Below are 13,675 nucleotides of genomic sequence, written 5' to 3'. Positions count from 1 at the left end.
CAGAACACACACACACACACACACACAGACACACACACACAGACACACACACACAGACACACACACAGACACAGACACACACACAGACACACACACACAGAGACACACACACACACAGAGACACACACACACACACAGACACACACACAGACACACACACACAGAGACACACACACACACAGAGACACACACACACACACACAGACACACACACACAGAGACACACACACACACAGAGACACACACACACACACAGACACACACAGAGACACACACACACACACACACACACCCACACACACACCCCACACACACAGACACAGACACACACACACACCCCACACACACAGACACACACACACACACACCCACACACACACCCCCCACACACACAGACACACACACACAGACACACAGACACACACACAGACACACACACAGACACACAGACACACACACAGACACCCCCACCCCCACACACACACCCCCACACACACACAGACACACACACACAGACACACAGACACACACACAGACACACACACAGACACACAGACACACACACAGACACACACACAGACACACACACACACACACAGACACACAAACAGACAGACAGACACACACAGACACACACAGACACACACACACAGACAGACACACACAGACACAGACACACACACACACACACCCCACACACACACAGACACACACACACACACCCCACACAGACACACACACACACACAGACACACACACAGACACACACACAGACACACACAGACACACAGACAGACACACACAGACACACACACCCCCCCCACACACACACACACAGACACAGACACACACACACACACCCCCCGCCGACCCACCGACCCACCGCAAAACCGCCTCCGGCCGCCCGGGGGCGTGCGGGGGCCGCCGGACCTTACAGACCGGAGGGGACGGGAACCAATGAATGAATGAAGGAAGGAAGGAAGGAAGGAAGGAAGGAACGAATGAAGGAAGGAACTAATGAATGAAGGAAGGAATGAATGAAGGAAGGAACTAATGAATGAAGGAAGGAATGAATGAAGGGAGGAATGAGGACCGGCCGCTGCGCGCGCACAAACGCTCCCCCTCCCCGTTCTCTCTCTCCCTCCCTCCCTCTCTCTCCCTGTCCACCTCTCTCTCTCCCTCTCCCCTCCTCTCCCTGTCTCTCTCCCTCTCCCTCCCCTCTTCCTCTCTCCCTCTCTCCCTCCCCTCTTCCTCTCTCCCTCCCCTCTTCCTCTCTCCCTCTCTCCCTCCCCTCTTCCTCTCTCCCTCTCTCCCTCCCCTCTTCCTCTCTCCCTCCCCTCTTCCTCTCTCCCTTTCTCCCTCCCCTCTCTCTTTCTCCCTCCCCTCTTCCTCTCTCCCTCCCCTCTTCCTCTCTCCCTTTCTCCCTCCCCTCTCTCCCTCTCTCCCTCCCCTCTTCCTCTCTCCCTCTCTCCCTCCCCTCTTCCTCTCTCCCTCTCTCCCTCCCCTCTTCCTCTCTCCCTTTCTCCCTCCCCTCTCCCTTTCTCCCTCCCCTCTTCCTATCTCCCTCTCTCCCTCCCCTCTTCCTCTCTCCCTTTCTCTCTCTCTCCCTCCCTCTTCCTCTCTCCCTTTCTCTCTCTCTCGCTCTCTCTCCCTCTTCCTCTCCCTCTCTCCCCCCTCCTCTCCCTCCCTCTTCCCCCCTCCTCTCCCTCCCTCTCTCCCCCTCCTCTCCCTCTCTCTTCCCCCCTCCTCTCCCTCTCTCTTCCCTCTTCCTCTCTCTCTCTCCCTCTCCCCCCTCTCTCCCCCCTCCTCTCCCCCTCCCTCTCTCCCTCCCTCTCTCTCTCTCTCTGTCCCCCCCTCCCCCGTGTCCCCCTCCTCCATCGCCCGCCCCCCCCCCCCGGCACATCATTCCCCGGCGGGGGCGCGCGTGCGCGCGCGCGCTCCTCCCTCCTCCCGCCCGTCCGTCCCCGGGCCGTGTCCGTGTGGCGGGGCCGCGCCGCTCGCGCCCGCGCCGCTCTCTCTCTCTCTCTCTCTCTGTCTCTCTCTCTGTCTGTCTCTCTGTCTGTCTCTCTCTCCTGTCTCTGTGTCTCCCTGAGGGGGAGGAGGAGGAGGAGGAGGAGGAGGAGGAGGAGGAGGAGGGGGCGGTGGCTCCGCCTCAGGCCCCGGGACGAGGACGACGAGGACGAGGAGGAGGACGAGGTCCGGCTCCCCGAGGACCGACGGCCCGAAGGCCCGACAGCCCAGGGCCTGCCTGAGGAGTGAGTGACGGGGGGAGGGACGGAGGAGGGAGGAGGGAGGGGGGCGATGGGGCAGTCATTCACTCATTCAATCGTCCGTCTTCATCCATCCATCCATCCATCCATCCATCCATCCATTCAGTCGTCCTTCTTGAGCGCTTAACTGTGCGCAGGGCACTGGACTAAGCGCTTTGGGACGTCCAAGCGGGCCACATCTAGAGCCGGTCCCCCTACCCCGCAGCGGGCTCCCGGTCTAGAAGGGGGAGACAAGAACCAAACGTGGGGACAGGTGTCAAGTCATCAGAATAAATGGAAGTAGAGCTAAGATGCACATTCATTCATTCAGTCGTATTTATTGAGCGCTTAACTGTGTGCAGGGCACTGGACTAAGCACTTGGGAAGTATAAATTGGCAACATAGAGAGACGGTCCCTACCCCACAGCGGGCTCCCAGTCTAGAAGGGGGAGACGGACGACAAGAACCAAGCGTGTGGACAGGTGTCAAGTCATCGGAATAAATGGAAGTAGAGCTAAGATGCACATTCATTCATTCAGTCGTATTTATTGAGCGCTTAACTGTGTGCAGGGCACTGGACTAAGCACTTGGGAAGTATAAATTGGCAACATAGAGAGACGGTCCCTACCCCACAGTGGGCTCCCAGTCTAGAAGGGGGAGACGGACGACAAGAACCAAACGTGTGGACAGGTGTCAAGTCATCAGAATAAATGGAAGTAAAGCTAAGATGCACATTCATTCATTCAGTCGTATTTATTGAGCGCTTAACTGTGTGCAGGGCACTGGACTAAGCACTTGGGAAGTATAAATTGGCAACGTAGAGAGACGGTCCCTACCCCACAGTGGGCTCCTGGTCTAGAAGGGGGAGACGGACGACAAGAACCAAGCGTGTGGACAGGTGTCAAGTCATCGGAATAAATGGAAGTAGAGCTAAGATGCACATTCATTCATTCAGTCGTATTTATTGAGCGCTTAACTGTGTGCAGGGCACTGGACTAAGCACTTGGGAAGTATAAATTGGCAACATAGAGAGACGGTCCCTACCCCACAGTGGGCTCCCAGTCTAGAAGGGGGAGACGGACGACAAGAACCAAACGTGTGGACAGGTGTCAAGTCATCAGAATAAATGGAAGTAAAGCTAAGATGCACATTCATTCATTCAGTCGTATTTATTGAGCGCTTAACTGTGTGCAGGGCACTGGACTAAGCACTTGGGAAGTATAAATTGGCAACGTAGAGAGACGGTCCCTACCCCACAGTGGGCTCCTGGTCTAGAAGGGGGAGACGGACGACAAGAACCAAGCGTGTGGACAGGTGTCAAGTCATCGGAATAAATGGAAGTAGAGCTAAGATGCACATTCATTCATTCAGTCGTATTTATTGAGCGCTTACTGTGTGCAGAGCACTGGACTAAGCACTTGGGAAGTATAAATTGGCAACATAGAGAGACGGTCCCTACCCCCCAGTGGGCTCCCAGTCTAGAAGGGGGAGACGGACGACAAGAACCAAGCGTGTGGACAGGTGTCAAGTCATCAGAATAAATGGAAGTAGAGCTAAGATGCACATTCATTCATTCAGTCGTATTTATTGAGCGCTTAACTGTGTGCAGGGCACTGGACTAAGCGCTTGGGAAGTATAAATTGGCAACATAGAGAGACGGTCCCTACCCCACAGTGGGCTCCCAGTCTAGAAGGGGGAGACGGACGACAAGAACCAAACGTGTGGACAGGTGTCAAGTCATCGGAATAAATGGAAGTAGAGCTAAGATGCACATTCATTCATTCAGTCGTATTTATTGAGCGCTTACTGTGTGCAGAGCACTGGACTAAGCGCTTGGGAAGTATAAATTGGCAACATAGAGAGACGGTCCCTACCCCACAGCGGGCTCCCGGTCTAGAAGGGGGAGACGGACGACAAGAACCAAGCGTGTGGACAGGTGTCAAGTCATCGGAATAAATGGAAGTAGAGCTAAGATGCACATTCATTCATTCAGTCGCATTTATTGAGCGCTTACTGTGTGCAGAGCACTGGACTATGCACTTGGGAAGTACAAATTGGCAACATAGAGAGACGGTCCCTACCCCACAGTGGGCTCCCGGTCTAGAAGGGGGAGACGGACGACAAGAACCAAGCGTGTGGACAGGTGTCAAGTCATCAGAATAAATGGAAGTAGAGCTAAGATGCACATTCATTCATTCAGTCGTATTTATTGAGCGCTTAACTGTGTGCAGGGCACTGGACTAAGCACTTGGGAAGTACAAGTTGGCGACATATTGGGACGGCTCCTACCCGACAACGGGCTCACAGTCTAGAAGGGGGAGATGGACAACAAAAACCAAACATGTGGACAGGTGTCAATTCATCAGAATAAATGGAAGTAGAGCTAAGATGCACATTCATTCATTCATTCATTCGCCTTTCTTGAGCACTTACTGTGTGCAGAGCACTGTACTAAGCGCTTGGGACGTACAAGCGGGCAACATCTAGAGCCGGTCCCCCTACCCCACAGCGGGCTCCCAGTCTAGAAGGGGGAGACGGACGACAAAAACCAAACACGTGGACAGGTGTCAAGTCATCAGAATAAATGGAAGTAAAGCTAGATGCACATTCATTCATTCATTTATTCAATCGTATTTACTGAACGCTTACTGTGTGCAGAATCGGGTAGTGACTGTCTCTATATGTTGCCAACTTGTACTTTCCAGGTGCTTAGTACAGTGCTCTGCACACAGTAAGTGCTCAATAAATACGATTGATTGATTGATTGATTGATTGATTGACTAAGCGCTTGGGAAGTACAAGTCGGCAACATCTAGAGATGGTCCCTACCCGATAGCGGGCTCACAGTATAGAAGGGGAAGACAGGCGACAAAACCCAGCATATTAACAAAATAAAATAAATAGAATAAATGTGTACAAATAAAATAAATAGAGTAATAAATAGAGTATTAAATAAATGGAGTAATAAATAAATGGAGTAGTAAATAGAGTAATGACATCATTAACAAAATAAAATAAATAGAATAGTAAATATAGAATATAGAAATATTAAATAAATATAGTAAATATAGAATAGTAAATATGGACAAGTAAAATAGAATAATAAATCTGTACAGACATCCATACAGGTGCTGTGGGGAGGGGAAGGAGGGAGGGCGGGGGGATGGAGAGGGGGAGAGGAAGGAGGGGGCTCAGTCTGGGAAGACTGATGATGATTGCCAACTTGGACTTCCCAAGTGCTTAGTACAGTGCTCTGCACACAGTAAGCGCTCAACCCCCCCACCTTACCTCCTTCCCCTCCCCACAGCACCTGTATATATGTATATATGTTTGTACATATTTATTACTCTATTTATTTTATTTGTACATATTTATTCAATTTTATTCTGTTAATATGTTTGGTTTTGTTCTCTGTCTCCCCCTTCTAGACTGTGAGCCCGCTGTTGGTTAGGGAGCATCTCTATATGTTGCCAACTTGGACTTCCCAAGCGCTTAGTCCAGTGCTCTGCACACAGTAAGCGCTCAATAAATACGATTGAATGAATGAATGAATGAATGATGATGATGATGATGACGGGGCGGGGCTGCCGTCCGGTCCCTTTAATAATAATAATAATGGCATTTATTAAGTGCTTACTATGTGCAAAGCACTGTTCTAAGCGCTGGGGAAGGTTACAACGTGATCAGGTTGCCCCACGGGGGGCTCACAGTCTTAATCCCCATTTTCCAGATGGGGTAACTGAGGCCCAGAGAAGTGAAGTGACTTGCCCAGAATCACCCAGCTGACAATTGGTGGAGCCGGGATTTGAACCCATGACCTCCGACTCCAAAGCCCATGGTCTTTCCACTGAGCCACGCTGCTTCTATTGCAGCAGGTGGGATGGGGGGGCGGGTGTCTCACGGGTCCTGCCTCACGAGGGACCCCGGGGAGGACGGACCCCAGACTCACTCACACACACATACACACACACACACACACACACACACATACACACACACACACACACACACGGCCGGGGTCCCCCACCCCGAGGAAATGCCCGTCTGCTCCCAGGGAAACCCCCCTTCGCTGGTGCCAGGCCCGCTGGGGTCATGCCAGCCCACCCCGCGGGAACTCCGGGGCGGGGAGACCATCGGGGGACCCGGGGGACGGGATGGTTTCCGGGCCCCGACCTGCACCTGCTGCTCCGAGACCAGCAGACCCATCGGGATGATGGTGAGGATGGCATGGATTAAGCACTTACTAGGTGCCAAACACTGTTCCAAGTGCTGGGGAGGTTACAAGGTGGTCAGGTTGTCCCACGGGAGCTCACAGTCTTCATCCCCGTTTTATAGATGAGGGAACTGAGGCCCAGAGAAGTTGCCCAAAGTCACAAAGCTGACAAGTGGCAGAGCCGGGATTGGAACCCATGACCTCTGGCTCCCAAGCCCGGGCTCTTTCCACTGAGCCAGGGACCCAGGCCACCTCCCCTCGGGCCTCTCCTGGGGACAGGGCCAGGGACCGAGACCCGGGACAGACGGGGCGGTCACCCCCGCGCCATGTCCGCACGGGTGAGATGCTCATGGAAGCTGCGGGCCAGCCCCCCAGAGCAACCCTGGCCCCAAATCCGGAGACGAAGAGGGCAGCGCCGGCCCTGGGCGTGTCCAACTGGGGGGAGAGGGGTAGGACACCCCCAGCCTGGGGCTCCGCTCCCCTCTCCTGGGAAGCCTGGGGGCCCAGGAGAGAGAGACATTCCACTCTGGGGACCCAGGAGAGAGAGAGACTCCACTTTGGGGACCCAGGAGAGAGAGAGACACTCCATTCTGGGGGCCCAGGAGAGAGAGAGATACTCCATTCTGGGGGCCCAGGAGAGAGACACTCCACTCTGGGGCCCCAGAAGGGAGAGAGACTCCACTTTGGGGACCCAGGAGAGAGAGACTCCACTCTGGGGACCCAGGAGAGAAAGACTCCACTCTGGAGGCCCAGGAGAGAGAGACACTCCACTCTGGGGACCCAGGAGAGAAAGACTCCACTCTGGGGACCCAGTAGAGAGAGACACTCCACTCTGGGGACCCAGGAGAGAGAGACTCCACTCTAGGGACCCAGGAGAGAAAGACTCCACTCTGGAGGCCCAGGAGAGAGAGACTCCACTTTGGGGACCCAGGAGAGAGACACTCCACTCTGGAGGCCCAGGAGAGAGAGACACTCCACTCTGGGGACCCAGGAGAGAAAGACTACACTTTGGGGACCCAGGAGAGAGAGAGACTCCACTTTGGGGACCTAGGAGAGAGAGACTCCACTTTGGGGACCCAGGAGAGAGAGACTCCACTCTAAGGACCCAGGAGAGAAAGACTCCACTTTGGGGACCCAGGAGAGAGACACTCCACTTTGGGGACCCAGGAGAGAGACACTCCACTCTGGAGGCCCAGGAGAGAGAGACTCCACTTTGGGGACCCAGGAGAGAGAGACTCCACTCTGGGGACCCAGGAGAGAAAGACTACACTTTGGGGACCCAGGAGAGAGAGAGACTCCACTTTGGGGACCTAGGAGAGAGACACTCCACTTTGGGGACCCAGGATAGAGAGACTCCACTCTAGGGACCCAGGAGAGAGACACTCCACTTTGGGGACCCAGGAGAGAGACACTCCACTTTGTGGGCCCAGGAGAGAAAGACTCCACTTTGGGGACCCAGGAGAGAGAGACTCCACTCTAGGGACCCAGGAGAGAGAAACTTCACTCTGGGCACCCAGGAGAGAGACACTCCACTTTAGGGACCCAGGAGAGAGACACTCCACTGTTGGGGCCAGGAGAGAGAGACTCCACTTTGGGGTCCCAGGAGAGAGACTCTGGGGGCGGGGGGTGCTCAGGATCAGGGAAGCCCCCATGGAGGAGGCAGCAGGAGGCAGGTGTAATCAATCGATGGTATTTATTCATTCATTCAATCAATCGTATTCATTGAGCACTTACTGCGTGCAGAGCACTGGACTTAGCGCTTGGGAAGTACAGTTAGGCAACATATAGAGAGGGTCCCTACCCAACAACGGGCTTGCAGTCTAGAAGGGGGATTTACTGAGCGCTTACTGGCTGCCGAGCACTATACTAAGCACTTGGGAGAGTTATAATACAACAGAGTTGGTAGACACCATCACTGCCCACAACAAGCTTCCAGTCTAGAGGGAATGGCTATGAACTTCTAGATCTCCTCAGTGCGGGTATGTGTGAGAAGCAGCGTGGCTTAGTGAGAAGCAGCGTGGCTCAGTGGAAAGAGCACGGGCTTGGGAGTCAGAGGTCATGGGTTCAAATCCCAGCTCTGCCACTTGTCAGCTGTGTGACTTTGGGCAAGGCATTTCACTTCTCTGGGCCTCAGTTCCCTCATCTGTAAAATGGGGATTAAGACTGTGAGCCCCGTGTGGGACAACCTGATTGCCTTGTATCTCCCCCGGCGCTTAGAAAAGTGCTTGGCACGTAGTAAGCACTTAACAAATACTATCATCATTATTATTATTATGATTAATGATTTGTGCAGCACTGCTTACCCTGCCTCATCTCCACGGCACCATCCCCGCCCCGGGCAGGGGTCTTCCCCCCTTTTCACTGGTGGGGAGACCGAGGCCCAGAGAGTGACTTGCCTGAGGTCGCACAGCTGGCCAGTGGCAGAGCCGGGACTCCCACACACGGTTCCTCCTACTAGGCCACACTGCCTCCCTGCAGAACCTGCAAGTGGAGTCCTCTCAGGGTCCCGGGGTCTGGTCTGAGGGGGCCGAGTCTTTGGGCGTCTCATTGAGTCCACACCGAGGGAGGACGTAGGGGGAGAGGGGTTAATACGTGGATCTGAATTGCACCGGGCATGTGGGCAAGTATGTTCTTGTCTGCAGGGGGAGGGTGAAGGGGGTATGCGTGTGTTCATGCCACGGACACGGGGAGATCTGCCCTCTCTGTTGGCTGCCTCAGTTTCATCCCGTGTGTTCGGTCTTGCTGGCCGCTGCCCCCTCCCGCGGGCTCCAGACGAGTCCATCCCCCTTAGGAGAGTCCAGTTTGGCCTCGTGGAGTGAGCGGACTGGACCTGCCTGGGCTGGAGCCTGTATTACTCAGTCGCTCCTCTCCAATCAATCAATCAATCAGTAGTATTGAGCGCCTGCTGTGAGCGGAGCACTGTACTAAGGGATTGGACGAGTACGGTAGAGTTGGGGGTCATGATCTGTGTTAGGGGAGGAGAAGTGTGGTCCTCTGGGTTTAGGGGAGGAGGAAGTGCTGAACTGGAAGCCGGGTAGGGAGAGGAGAAGCAGGGAAGGCCTCCTGGAGGAGGTGTGATTTCAGAAGGGCCTTGAAGGTGGAGAGAGCGGTGGTCTGCCCGATGTGAAGGGGAAGGGGCAGGAGGGAGTCGTCTCTGGGCCGGGCAGCTGGGACCCTTATTCACCAGCATTTAACTTGTGGACATCCCGTAACAGATGAGGAGCAGCGTGGCTTAGTGGAAAGAGCGTGGGCTTGGGAGTCGGAGGTCGTGGGTTCAAATCCCGCCTCTGCCACTTATCAGCTGTGTGACCTTGGGCAAGTCACTTCTCTGTGCCTCAGTTCCCTCATCTGTAAAATGGGGATTAATCTGGAGCCCCGCGTGGGACAACCTGATTACCTTGTATCTACCCCAGGGTTTAGAACAGTGCTTGGCACATAGTAAGCGCTTAACAAATACCATTATGATGATGATGATGATGATGAATCTCCCCCCAAACCCTCCAGGGTACCACTGGGCCCCACCTCCTTCTAGACTGTGAGCCCACTGTTGGGTAGGGACCGTCTCTATATGTTGCCAACTTGTACTTCCCAAGCGCTTAGTACAGTGCTCTGCACTCAATAAATACGATTGATTGATTGATATCAGTCCTCAGTCGGTCAATTGTATTTATTTGGCGCTTATTGTGTGCCGTGCACTTTATTGAACGCTCGGGAGAGTACCGTATAACAGGAAACAGTCAGAAGGGGTGGGTGCGTCTGTGTCTGTGTACAGCACATGTGTGCTCTCAGGTGCATGTGCATGAATATGGGTGCAAATGTGCATATTTACGGTATTCTCTCCCCCTCCACCCCTCTGGGCTTTCCAGACCATTTCTCCCGACCGGCCATCTGGGAGCAGCTTTTGGATCAGAGCTGGACCCTCTGGTGAGGTTCCCAGGCTCCAGCCTCGGGGGCCAGTGACCGGGCGCGCCCAGGACCCTGTCCTGATCCTAGCCAGGGTCCCAAGCACCACGAAGGCCTCCCACCCACCCACCCACCCAGCAAATCTGGAGCTTGGGCAGGTCTTGGGCATGATCCCTTTCTACACAGCCTCTTTGGAGCATTAGAGTCTCTCTGAGGGCACCTGACAGAGGAGGAGGGGGACGGTAACGAGCAGGCTGAGGATTGCTCCATGTTTCCGGATCGGCCCCCGAGTGACTTCCCCACGGAGCCGGGAGGTTTCTGTTTCCAGAGGGGGAAGCGGGGAAAAAACAGAGGCTGCCCGGCGGGCCGGACCCAGCCAGCCGGGCCCTGGCCGCCCTCATAATAATAATAATAATAATAACGGCATTTATTAAGCGCTTACTATGTGCAAAGCACTGTTCCCTCATCTACCCACCCCGCTGCCCGGGGCTGCCCGGCGGAACCCACAGCCACTCGACGCACCTCACCCCCTCCAGCACGGGCTCACGGAGCCCTCGGCCAGAGGGAGGAGAGACGCCACAGCCGGAGCAAGGCGTGGGGCAGGCCAGATCCCCAACCCCCCAAATCCCACTGTGGTTCAAATCCCAGTCAAAGCTACAGCTTGATTTTATCCTCCCTATGGGCAGTGGAGGGACAGGGATCAATCTTCCCGTTTTACACATGAAAAAACTGTGGCCCAGAGAGGTGGTGGCTTCCCCCAGATCACGCAGCAGGTCAGTGGCGGCAGGACTAGAACCCAGATCTCCCAATTTCCCGACCCAATCAGTCCCGTGCCCCTCTCGGGGGCCCCGGCTGCTTTCTCCCCTCATTTTTGCTGTTTTGCTTTGGGATAGAGCCACGTGGTCTGGGGGAAGGGAGGATTGGAGGACCTAGAGGGAAACTGAGGCTTGCCCCACAAGACCTGGGACAGAAGCCAGAGATGGGACCCAAGAGTCCTGGTTCCAAGGGATGGGGGGGTGTCCTGCTAGCCTTGGTGCTGTCTCCTGTCCGGTTGGAGGAGGAGGAGAGGAAGACTCCCCCTCACCCCAGGGCGGAGTCTGGGAGGGGGGTGGGGGGTGGGGGAGTATGGTCGGGAATCAGAGGACATGGGTTCTAATCCCAGCTCTGCCCCTAGAGAAGCAGTGTGACTCAGTGGAAAGAGCCTGGGCTTGGGCGTCAGAGGTCATGGGTTCTAATCCCGGCTCTGCCACGTGTCTGCTGTGTGACCTTGGGCAAGTCACTTCACTTCTTTGGACCTCAGTGACCTCATCTGTAAAACGGGGATGAAGACTGTGAGCCCCACGTGGGACAACCTGATCACCTTGTATCCCCCCCAGCGCTTAGAAAATGCTTTGCACATAGTAAGCGCTTAACAAATGTCATCATTTTTTTTGTCTGCTATGTGACCTTGGGCAAGTCACTTAACAAAAATAATAATAATAATAATGGTATTTGTTAAGCACTTACTATGTGCCAAGCACTGTTCTAAGCACTGGGGTACATAAAGGGTGATCAGGTTGTCCCATGTGGGGCTCACACAAGGTGATCAGGTTGTCCCACGTGGGGCTCACAGTCTTCATCCCCATTTTCCAGATGAGGGAACTGAGGCATAGAGAAGTGAAGTGGCTTGCTCAAGGTCACCCAACAGACAAGTGGCAGAAGCGGCATTAGAACCCATGTCCCTGGACTCCCAAGCCCGGGCTCTGGCCACTAAGCCACGAAGGGGGACCCCCTCCCCCCGTGGCGGGGGCTTGTCTGTATCCAGGGGTCCCAGGCCAGGCAGGGTGGGAGCTCGACCTCATAGCCAGGCCACCCCCTCCACGCTGCCCTCCGCCCGCTCGGGGCCTCGGTGCCCGTTGGCAGAAGCTGTCCAAAAGGGAGCCACTCCTGAATGCCCTTGGCCACTTGGGGGGCACAAGGGTGGTCTCCCCCCAATTCCAGACCCCCACCTCCTCTGGGTGGCCCTCCCCGATTAACTCCCGCCAGCCCTCGGACCTTTCTTCACCTTTTCGGGGGCGCCGCCCCCCAGCATCCCCAGGTCCCTTTCCCCCGGGAAAGGCAGTGAGGGGAGGGTCAGAGTCCAAACCCACTTATGTCCGTGTCTGCCATGTATTTATATTAACGTCTGTCTTCCCTCCCAGACTGTAAGCTCCTTGTGGGCAGGGATTGCATCTGTTGATTGTTATAGCGTACTCTCCCAATAATAATAATGGCATTTATTAAGCGCTTATTATGTGCAAAGCACTGTTCTAAGCGGTGGGGAGGTTACAAAGTGATCAGGTTGTCCCACGGGGTGCTCACAGTCTTCATCCCCATTTTCCAGATGAGGTATCTGAGGCCCAGAGAAGTGAAGTGACTTGTCCAAAGTCACACAGCTGACAGTTGGTAGAGCCGGGATATGAACCCACGACCTCTGACTCCAAAGCCCGTGTTCTATCCACTGAGCCACGCTGCTTCTCTGAGCTCTCCCAAGCTCTCAGTACGGTGCTCTGCACACAGTAAGTGCTCAATGAATACGACTGAATGACTGAACGAAGTCCCCGGGGAGGGGAGGAGCCCAGAGCTGCCAGTTCCCTGTAATCCCACTTCCCCTCCCCCCGATTCATGTTCCCTGCCTCCCTCTCGGTTTTCCAGGGGCCAGATTATCCAGGCCTCCAGCATCCTTTCCTTCCTCTCACTTGCCGCTTCCCTCAGTCCCGGCCTTACCATTGCCAGGATGAGACTGTGAGCCCACTGTTGGGTAGGGACTGTCTCTATATGTTGCCAATTTGTACTTCCCAATCGCTTAGTACAGTACTCTGCACATAGTAAGCACTCAATAAATACGATTGATGATGATGCTGGGGTGACCACCCTCTGCTGGAAAGCAGCTCAGGAGGAGGAAACAAGGGTGGTCTAGGGTACTGTGGTGTCCTCGGTCCCCCTCCTTGCCGATCCTGCCAAAGCTCACCCTCCATCTTCCACCTGGGGGACAGGGGCCACAGTGTCCAGGCCCGTCTTAGTGAGGCCAGGCGTCTCTCCCAGCCGGTTTCCCCCAGCCGAGCTGGCAGAGCGGGGAACCCTCCCTGGTTCACGTCTGCTCTGCCCCGGAGATCCCGGGATCCTGCCTTTCCCCCCGTTATCCACCTCTCGGCTCCCCGTGCGGGCGACCTGGGCTCGAGGCCAGGGGAATCAATCAATCAATCGTATTTTTGAGCACTTACTGTGTGCAGAGCACTGTACTAAGCACTTGGGAAGTACAAGTTGGCAACATATAGAGACGGTCCCTACC

The 13,675-nt window shown here is 54.9% G+C and overlaps 1 protein-coding gene across 1 annotated transcript in view; it reads left to right on the top strand.

Annotated features, from left to right (window-relative positions):
- Positions 1-2,197: 2,197 nt before the first annotated feature.
- The window catches only part of SH2B2 (SH2B adaptor protein 2), a 49,874-nt gene continuing 38,396 nt past the window's right edge, over positions 2,198-13,675 (top strand). The window contains exon 1 of the mRNA XM_038759521.1: positions 2,198-2,255. The gene's annotated coding sequence lies outside the window, so the exon portion shown is untranslated. The remainder of the gene's footprint in view (positions 2,256-13,675) is intronic.

Source organism: Tachyglossus aculeatus, chromosome 17 (genome assembly GCF_015852505.1).
Source record: "Tachyglossus aculeatus isolate mTacAcu1 chromosome 17, mTacAcu1.pri, whole genome shotgun sequence".
In the NCBI taxonomy this organism is placed as follows: domain Eukaryota; kingdom Metazoa; phylum Chordata; class Mammalia; order Monotremata; family Tachyglossidae; genus Tachyglossus; species Tachyglossus aculeatus.
The sequence above is the reverse complement of the archived record's forward strand: the minus strand, read 5'-3'. Positions and strand labels throughout refer to the sequence as shown.